The sequence below is a fragment of the Centruroides vittatus genome, unplaced genomic scaffold (assembly GCF_030686945.1).
Source record: "Centruroides vittatus isolate TY-2023 unplaced genomic scaffold, ASM3068694v2 contig_359, whole genome shotgun sequence".
In the NCBI taxonomy this organism is placed as follows: Eukaryota; Metazoa; Arthropoda; class Arachnida; order Scorpiones; family Buthidae; genus Centruroides; species Centruroides vittatus.
The window spans coordinates 1,598,055-1,608,527 of record NW_027122182.1 but is presented as its reverse complement, the minus strand read 5'-3'; positions in this window follow the sequence as shown (position 1 = coordinate 1,608,527).

Genomic DNA, 10,473 nt, shown 5'->3' with positions numbered 1-10,473 from the left:
CACCACGACCAGGTGGTGACCATGGGAGAGTTATTATTATTATTATTATGTTGGGTTAAGTTAGATATACTCGGTTAACACCGGTGGCTAAGTACTATGCCAGACCAAAGTCAAGGCATAGTAACCAAAACAGAAATTAAAGAAGTGTATCAGTGTGTGTGTCTGTATTCAGGAATTTTCTCACAATATGACATGTATTCAATATAGTGGCCTTCTGTAGAGTGATGTATGTGTTTCTATTCAATTCTAATGTGCCCAGGCTTTTGTGTAGTGTGTGTGGTATGACACCTGTAGAGGAGAGAACTACAGGTACAATAAGCACCCCATCCATCCTCCACAGATGCCTTATTTCCTGGGCGAGTTCTGTGTACTTGCTAATTTTTTCAGTGCATGCGTTTTGTATATTGTGAGTGTTTGGAATGGATATGTCTATAATGTATGTGATTTTATTGTGTTTGTCAATGAGTGTGATGTCTGGTCTGTTGTGGTAAATTGTTTTATCTGTGATTATGGCTCTGTCGTAGTACATTTTGTGCGTGTTGTTTTCCAATACTGTCTGTGGAATGTATTTGTAGTATGGTTCGTGGATGTCTGCTAATTTGTGTTTCTTTGCAAGCTCTTGGTGTATTATATTTGCTACTTGGTTATGTCTGTGTAAATAATCTGTCTGTGCCAAGAGCTTGCAACCAGAGGTGATGTGTTGTATAGTTTCTGGCATGATGTGACATTTTCTGCATGTGTCATTTGTGAGTGTTGCATCTTTGAGTATGTGTTTTCTGTAGTTTTTAGTATTTATGACCTGATCCTGTATGGCAATCATGAATCCTTCCGTCTCCCCAAAGAGGCATCCCCGAGCTAACCAGCTGTTTGACGCAGTTTTGTCAACAAAATCCTGGGCCAGATCGTAAGGATGCCTGCCATGGAGTGCCTTTCGAGCCCACGATTGCTTAATGGTGTCTATGCTTTTTATATGTTGCGTTGTGTCCATATGATGTGAGTGTAAGTTTAATGGTGTGTTATTTGAGTCTGCTAGAGTTACTGCTTTATGTAATTGTGATGTTTCTTGTTTTTTGTAGAAAAACTCTCGCAGTGACTGTATTTGTTTGTAGTGAAGGTTAACTATGTCAATCAGGCCACGTCCGCCATCTTTACGTGGAAGGGTTAATCTTTCTGTGGCAGATTTAGGATGATGTTGTTTATGCTTAGTAAGTGTAGTTCTTGTTTTCCTTTGGAGTTGCTCAAGATCTGTGTGAGTCCAATGTATAACTCCAAAAGAATATGTGAGTACTGGGATGACATATGTGTTTATTGCTTTAACTGTGTGTTTTGCATTTAACTGTGTTCTGAGAATAGCATTTAACCTACTTTGGTATTCTTTAATTAATCTTTGCTTTATTTGTGCATGTTCTGTTAGTTTGGCCTGTTGGAATCCTAAATACTTGTAGAACTCGCCCTCTTCCATGGATTCAATAATGTCTCCATTTCCAAGTGCAAAATCTTCTTTCTTCAGGATTCCTTTTTCTATGTGAACTGTTTTGCATTTATCTAGGCCAAATTCCATTTGTATGTCCTTGGTGTATGAATGTGTGATTTGTAGGAGTTGATGAAGTTGTTTTTGTGTGGATGCATAAAGTTTTATGTCATCCATGTACATGAGATGTGACAGTGTAAACTGTGTTGTTTTTTTGTGTCTGATATTGTAACCATATTGCGTGTTGTTTAACATGTTGGATAATGGGTTCAGGGCTAAGCAGAACCAGAGAGGACTCAAGGAATCTCCTTGAAAAATTCCTCGCCTAATAAAAATTTGGTTTGTTTGTATGGAAGTGTTACTAACCCTCAGATGTAGTGTTGTTCTCCAGTGCTGCATAGTGTTTTGAAAGAATGCAATGAGTGATGGATGTATTTTGTACATGTGTAGGATATGTAGCAGCCAACTGTGTGGAACACTGTCGAATGCTTTTCTGTAGTCTATATATGCCATGTGTATGTTTCTGTGTTGTCTGTGTGCTTGCCGTAGAATGACTGAATCTATGAGTAACTGTTCTTTGCATCCCCTGTGGTTTCTACGACAACCTTTTTGTTGTTCTGTTAGAATGTCGTGTTCTTCAACATGTTTGTATATTTTGTTTGCAATACAGGATGTCAATAATTTGTACAGTGTTGGAAGACATGTAATTGGTCTGTATTGTGTGGGGTCTGTGGTATTGTTGTTTTTAGGTTTCATGTAGGTGATGCCCTGAGTAAGAAAATTTGGCATGTCTTGTGGATTGATGATGATGTGTGTTAGGTGTTTAGCTAGTTCCTGGTGCAGTGATGTAAACTTTTTGTACCAGAAATTGTGAATGTTGTCTACACCAGGTGTCTTCCAGTTGTGTGTTCTGTTAACAGTGTATTGGAAATCATGTATGTTTATTTCAGCACAGGGCATAGTTGGTATGTTGTGCAAGTTTCTGTTCTCCTCCTCGATCCAGCCTGCATCAGCATTGTGCGTGACAGCACTGGACCAAAGAGAAGACCAATATGTTGTGAGTTCTTCTTCTGTTGGTGTGCCACTGTGCTGTGTATCAGTGTTTGCTTTGTTATTAATTTGTCTGTAAAAGAGTTTTTCATTGTTTGTAAATAATTTATTTTGTTGTTTTCGTAGTGTACATGTTTTGTATCGTTTGAGTCTACGTGCTTTGGCAGCAAGTTTTTGTTTTAGTGTATCAATGTATTCTGTAATGCGTGTGTTGTGATGTTCGTGTTTTGTGTGTGTTTTTATTTTCTTGAAAATGTTTTTGAGCTGTTTCCTTAATTTGGGTGTTATGTTGTTTTTAGTGTATTGTGTCAGCCTGCCTAATTGCTGTCTAATGTCATTTATTTGTGTTTCTATTCTTCTCTGCCAGGCAGGTTTGTGATAGAATTGTGTTTTCTGTGTATTTGTCTGTGATTGTACTTTCAGTCCATGTTGTGTCACTACTGTGACTGCCCCAGCATAAACTAATGTATGAATGTCTGCGAGTGTAGAAATTGAATGAATGTAGTGTGGTAGTAAGTGAGTGTTTACATAATTTAGTGTTTTTCCTACTTCTCTTTGACGTGTTGATTTTTGGTATTCGTGGTCGTTGTGTGGGATCTGTACCTGTATATTTAGTGAGTGTTTCCTGAAATATAAGTGAGAGCGTATTAACTAAATCCAAGTCTATGTTATCAGTGATGGATGAGGAAGTGTCTGTAGTATCATTAGTGGTAATTGTTGTATGTGTGTTATTATCAATGCTTGTTGCTGGATTATCCTGACAGGTTACATGATCTTCATTAATGTTAGATGTTTCTGTCTGTTGATGTATTTGATCAGCAACCTGTTGTTTGATAAGTTCAAGTGTTGTTTGTGGAATAAGGTTGTTGTGTATAATTGTTCTTTTTTGATCAACAACCCTTTGTTCGGTGACAGTGAGGTGAGGATACTGTTGTGTGAATCTATGGTGTAGTTGTTGTCTGTATGCTGTCATGTTTGTTTCGAGTTTTGTGATGGTGTAATAAGTACGGATGATAAACTCGTTCATTTCTACTGTCCATTTCATCCGTTGGCGTGGTTTTCCAGCCTTTGTGGTCTGTGGATGCATTGCCACAGAAACACCAAGGCTGGGTTGGTTCCTCACATCTGTTGAGGGCATTGCAGTAGCCATGCTTGGGCCGGTGCTGCTTTCGCCACCGGTAACCAAGGGAGACTGTGACCTATTTTTCGAACGTGAGCCTCTGCCTAACCCACGAACGCGGACCTTGTTAACCCGGGCGACGTCCGAGCCGGTATCACACTTTGATCTAGTTATTACCATGATGAATATCTCCACAGAATGTGGGCGTGGTCACTCTTAGCTTCATTTCTCCCCATAGACCTTACTGGCATGGGTGTCCCTACCAGGAGCTTATGCTCCAGCCTGCATTGCCCTATGGATCAGTAAAATTACTGGGCTCTCCCACCACGACCAGGTGGTGACCACGGGAGAGTTATTATTATTATTATTATTATTATTATTATTATTTATTATCAACTCGTCTGGATTATATATATAGATACTGTAAGTAGAAAATTTTTAAAATAAAGTATTTAAATGTTTACAATTAAGGCTTTAGAAGTAGTTTCAAAGCATAAGGGCTCAAAAGGTCTTCTATTTTTTTTTGCATCGAGGGGCTGTATTGACAGGCGACATTCCTATACAAAAAAGCGCATGTTATGCGTGCAGGCTACTTACAAATGTAATTTATTCTAGAACTAGCAGATGAATCTGGCGTTTTTCTGGCAAAAATAACAACAAACATTAAGATTATTAGATTCTTTCGTACTTCGAACCTTTCTATTATATTATATTATATTATATTATAGTATTTGATCTATATAACTACGAATGTTATTTTACGTAAGAGTTTAAAACACTAAGTGCTGAATCTCACGCATTCCACTTAAATCATATTTTGTGTAGGCCGGTAACCTCGTATTTTGGATGTTCCGATTCCAACACCACCATACCGCTGGTCCGACAGAGAGAAGGGACCGTTGCGGATGGGATCGAGCAAAAGTAGTAGTTGACCTCCTCCCGGAAGGGAAGATGATCAACGATTACTAATTAATACTATTATATATAATTAATATATTTGAAAAGCGATCCGTGTTAGAGAGGTCAGAATAATTGCTTTTACGGAGGGAGGCGTGTTCATGGGTCGAGGCTGCTGGCGTTTTTTCTTGTGCTCCTGGTCATCTATACTAAGCCTAAGCAACATACGTTTTTGTCTTTTTATTGCTGTTATAAAATACTTGGATACGCCTTCCGTCATGAGATAAGTTTTATTTGGGCTTTTCCCCATATATTAAAACGTATTTTAAAATTTTGCTACAGATTTAAATACAAAAGTGTCGATTGTACCGAATTTGTATATCAAGAATTGATAAAGCAGTGCAATAACGAGAAAAAACAGGCAGCTTTGGCATTATAAATTTTGATGAATCTTAAATACATTTGGCATATCAGAATTACTGTTCACAGATAAGATTCAAGACTGGAAACACGCTTACTTACTGTCAATCATGTCAATCTGATAACATTTCTATGCTCCATCTACTCCAAAATTGCCAAACACTAACTAAACTGTGTGGAAAATATGATATTATAAGAATATGCAACGATAGATCACTTCTCGACTTTAAAATTAACCTAAATTTCATCAGTAGAAAGGATGCCTATAAAATTTGTAACTACTTTGTTAAAATCACGGAAAAAATTCTTGGTAACATCTAATTATTTGTCGTTGTACGTTTAGGCAAATCCTTTATAACAATATATCCTAAAGGTACTAACAGTGCCTCGCAATAAATTATGTTGGTTAATAATCACTACAAAAATATGTAATATGTATCTTTATCTTGTATTAATTCTTTAAGTAATACTTGTATTTGTACCACCCCCTTATAGGGAAACTTTCCCTGGCAAATAAAATTAATTAATAATAATTGCTTTTACGTTATAACTAGGCAAAAACATATTATCTCACTGAATTTATTGACCGTAACCAATGTTTATTATCTATTTTATTATTTTTATACTTTAAATTGTATATATATTACTATAATTTATTCTTTGGATTCGAATAGCTCAATATCCGAAAGAATTTTGTATTTTAAATGTGTTCTCAATTGTTCTATACAAAATAGAACAGTTATCAATATTCCATGATTTCTAAAAACCCGAAAATGGCCTGCAGAACAGGTTGAAAACTTTCGTTACAGTTAATAAATAATTCTCGGTGAGATAAGGTGTTTTTGCGTGGGTTAAGAAGCATCTAGCTGGGTGTTAATTAAGTATTTTATGTTATAATAAAGTGTTTATATTTTTGCAACAGGTTGTATAAATTATGTGGGAAGTGTGTTCTCGTAAATATCAAGTTTATAGAAAAATTATTAGACTAAAATTATTAGAAAAAATTGTACACCTATAAATTTCGACTGTTGTCAGTCTGTTTGTCTTTCCTCAATCTCAGAAAGGAGTTAGATACTTGAAAGTCGAGACCAGATGTAGAAAGCTTGGGGCAGTATGCCCAGATAAAGTCTATAGGATCTTCAGGTTTGGAATAGATGTCACGTTACTTCGATTCAAAATTTTCCCCAGAACAAAGTTAGATCGATGACTGGCACGACTATATTGCTAACAGGAAAAGTGTAATGTATAGGGACAAGATTACCACTAAAAAATTGAAAACATTGTAACGAAAAGTCGCAGCTTGGCATTGTGACGACGTCACAATATATAATCGCTCGTTAGAATTAGTTTGGATTAGAGTACCTAGATATCAGAGTAGCGACACACGAGTCATCGCCGCCATGTTCTGTCGACTGTCATCACGTGGTCTATGGGTTTACATTAAGAAATGACGATTTTTTTTAGTTTAATAAAGCATTTTATTCGTAAAAACGCTTTATTAAACTAAAAAAAATCGTCATTTCTTAATGTAAACCCATAGACCACGTGATGACAGTCGACAGAACATGGCGGCGATGACTCGTGTGTCGCTACTCTGATATCTAGATACTCTAGTTTGGATTATTTGACAACACGTGAGTGATCTGCCGGAGAATGCATCTCAAGAAATCTTTTATGGAAACCTGGACCCTATTTAGGTGAAGAAAACCCGAAAAACTCCATGTGGCCAGCACGTTGGCCATGCCAGAACCCACGACTGACTTACTACCAGAGTTCGGGACCTACCAGTAGCCAAGCTGTTCCATTCTCTGAAAACTAGTAGTTCGGTGGTGGGTTCGCGCCTCGCCAGGACAGGGAGTTTTCCAGATTTTCTCCACGTCTGTAACGCCTGAATAGGGATCAGTTACCATTTATCTCCCGGAAGGCATTCTCTCTAGGCAGATCGCCAGGTGTTGCGTTGCCGTAACTTAACTAAACAAACAAACCAGAGTTAGGTGGTTTTATGCACTTGGCTATTGGAGGGCACATATTAGAATTAAGAAAGCACCGTTCAGAAATGAAAAAAAACCCCGAGTCGGAAACCCGTTCAGAAATAAAAAAATTAAATACTTATAATTTTTCAAAGGGTAACACTTTCGATTGCAAGCAGACAAGTGCTATATGCTACCTGTCGCAGTAATTATATAGCGTGTTTATTTCACGCTATATCATTGTCGCAGTAATTAAGTGAATATACCCAGGGGTTTTTTTTTCAACCTCTGGTGGTCCATAAAACAAAGACAAGTATAAATAACAAAATGAATTTATTACCAAAAGTTAGATACAAACTTTTCGACATAATCACCTGAAGATTGAGGCGTTTGTCATATCTGTGGTCGAGCTTTGCAATCCCCTCTTCATAGAATGTTGCCCCAGAGACTTAAGATGGGCCTTAACGTTGTTTTGAAAATCGTCATTAGTCTTGAATCTCTGCCCTCCTAGTCACGTTTTCAGTTCAGGAAAGAGGTGAAAGTCTTCACACATTAAAGGTGTGTGAAGACTTCCACCTTTCAGACTTTCATCCAGCTTTGAACTTTTTAAACACCCAGCCTATAGCCCCGATTTAGCGCCGAACGACTTCTGGATACACTAATGACGTATCCAGAATTTTGAGAATATGGGCAAGGCAGATTCGAGGAGAATAACAAGGCATGCTTCCTAATGATGTAAAAAGTTAGGCAACGAAGGCAAACTGAGTAATTGGCAAGATAATTGAATAACATCCTCCAAAAAGAATGTTATTCAATTACCTTGCCAATTACTATGTTATTCAGGCGCCCTCCCATTTTTTGGAGAATGTTATTAAATTACTTTAGAATTTCCTTACTTGCCTAACTTTTTACATCATTACTTTTTCACTGACTTTTTAAAATTGATAAATATAAGATATTTTGAATTTATATGTATTGTAATTATCTTGGTCTGCACAGTTTTCGATGTGCTTCGAGTTTAAATTTTTCTGGCTTTTTTTCTGTTTGTACAAGATTACTTTCCGCTATTGGAGTCATGCGAATTGCGTAATTATATTTATTCTTATTTTAAAGCATCCCTTTAATACAAATTGCTTTGGTATCAAAGGGATGCTGCAGCGCCATTGCCAACCTTCCTGGATATACTTCTGCAAGACAAAACTTTACCGAGAGTCTTGAATCCGAATTATGAAATGTATTAGATGACAATAAATGAGCGCTACCCGATATTCGATTTTTTTATAACAAAATCTCGTAACAGATGGCGCCACTCGTAATTTTATATATTTATTATGATTAATAATATAAAAGTTATTTTTTAAATAAAATTTCATAATAGCTGGGAAGGTTAAGCATTGCTGAGTGCTTTTTTATAATAATTAATAATACATAATTTATTTTTTAATACAATTTAAAAATTTTGTTATGAGATTGTTTTAAAACGTAATTTTACTTAAAATAATTACTAATCGAAATAAATAATAATAAAAAAACTAAATAAAAATATTTATCTGAAAGATTTAGATTGTGTCGTGGAAAATTTTTCTACGATAAAGGGCGAAGCCTGAAGCAACATAATTTATGGTGAATGGAGTTCAACAAAAGAGCATGTCGCAAGCTTCCCTGGTGAAGCCGGGAAAGTTATGCAACTCGTTGCTAGATATTTTAGAAATTAGTTTAATACGACAAAGAAAACATACATAAAATCAATTGATTTAATTGTGACTATACCACTAGTAGTCATGATTTATGTAAACATTGTGTAAATCATCAAAAAGACATCATTCGTGTATTTTTTTAAAACTCTTTCCACCGTGTGGGTACTAAGAGGGCCATTTTAGCAAGCCCATTATGAGTTCGACCATCCTACAATAAAGCGGCCGGATGTCGTGAGGAACGGGTTCGACATAAATTCCTGGGGGTTTCGATCCATCCGGAACGATCCCGGTTCTCCAAAGTGGAGGGCTGCTACCTTAACCACACGGCTATCGGACAGAACACATAATTGATTCATGAATATTGATACATTGAATTCTGAACGATATTCTTTGCCATTTTTTCTCAGTTTAATGCGATTCCCTCGTTCTTGTAATAGAAAAATATAAAAATGACGTCAAATTAACGTAAAATTATAGGCAAGCGCCAAATCCGACAGAGGGCGCTGAAGAAGGCTTCCAAAACAGGTAAGGAACTGACCATGTGTTTGTTCAATGCCTGAGCCGATTCAGTTTCCATCGGTGACGACTACTGCGATGACCAAATGGAGAACAAATAATTGAATTTATAAAGTAAATGGGTATACTATAGATTACTCCCTATGGAATTTCGTGTGTTTGGGTATATATCTGAACTCAGGGGACCGAGACGAGTTCAACGATACTCTACTTTTGGACCGGAGACGAAAAGTAAAAAAGTTATCATACTTTTGTCCGGCGATCGCGCGATGATAGAGAGTTCGCATCGCTCTCCGCTAAGTCGGCCTCGCTATCGCGATCGGGAGTCCCGTCGCTTGCCGTTAAAATTGCCTTTAGTAGACGTTTCCCCCTTTTTTTTACTTTGTTCAAGAACTACCGTGAATCGATCACTAGTTTAGCACATGGCGGCGTGTGGTGGGGCCCGTACGAGAGGTCAGTCGGGCCGCCATAAGTAACATTAACCGAAATGGCGATCGCGCGATGATCGGAAGTCGCGTCGCTCTCTCCGCTCTCGTATCGCGTGTTTAACGCTCCGGGAAATGACCGTAGTCCGACGTCACGGTTTGCAGACTTTACCGCAAGATGGCAATACTAGCAACCACGGTGCCGTCTGCATGAGAGCATTAAAAAAGTATGGTAACTTAAAAAGTGTGATAACTTTTTTATTTTTCGTCTCCGGTCCAAAAATAGAGTACCGTTGAACTCGTCTCGGTCCCCTGAGTTCAAATATATAATCAAAGTCCTGAAATTCCATAGGGAGTAATCTATAGTACACCAAGTAAATAATTAATAAAAAGTAGACATGGCCGGCGTTATTTACATTTAATAAATATATAAAAAATATAAATACGACTATACAAAGATAAAACTTTGCTTCTGTCTTTCAGAAGCAAGTTTTATCTTTGTATAGTCGTATTTATATTTTTATATATTTATTAAATACATTGAATTTATGTCAAATTCTAGACTGTATCGGCGACAGGAAACGTTGTCTTGTAGAAGGTGAAGCTGTTTTGGATGCTGGACACATCGTATTTTGTGGATTAAACTCTAACAACAACATTGAAAGTTCGTGTTGTTGCTTTAGTGTTGCAATCTCAGATATTGTCGTTTTAATACATCTCAATTACGGGGAGAATGCACGTGCAAAGCGGGGCTGTCTGGTTTTCGTAAACATGTGACAGCCGAGCATAATACTAAAATGAAAACAAAAAACGTAAATTAACTTATATTTTCAATTAAGAATATTTTTAAAAATTTGACTGGAAAGTTATCTCGACATATGTATATGAAGATAGAAAATTTACCTAT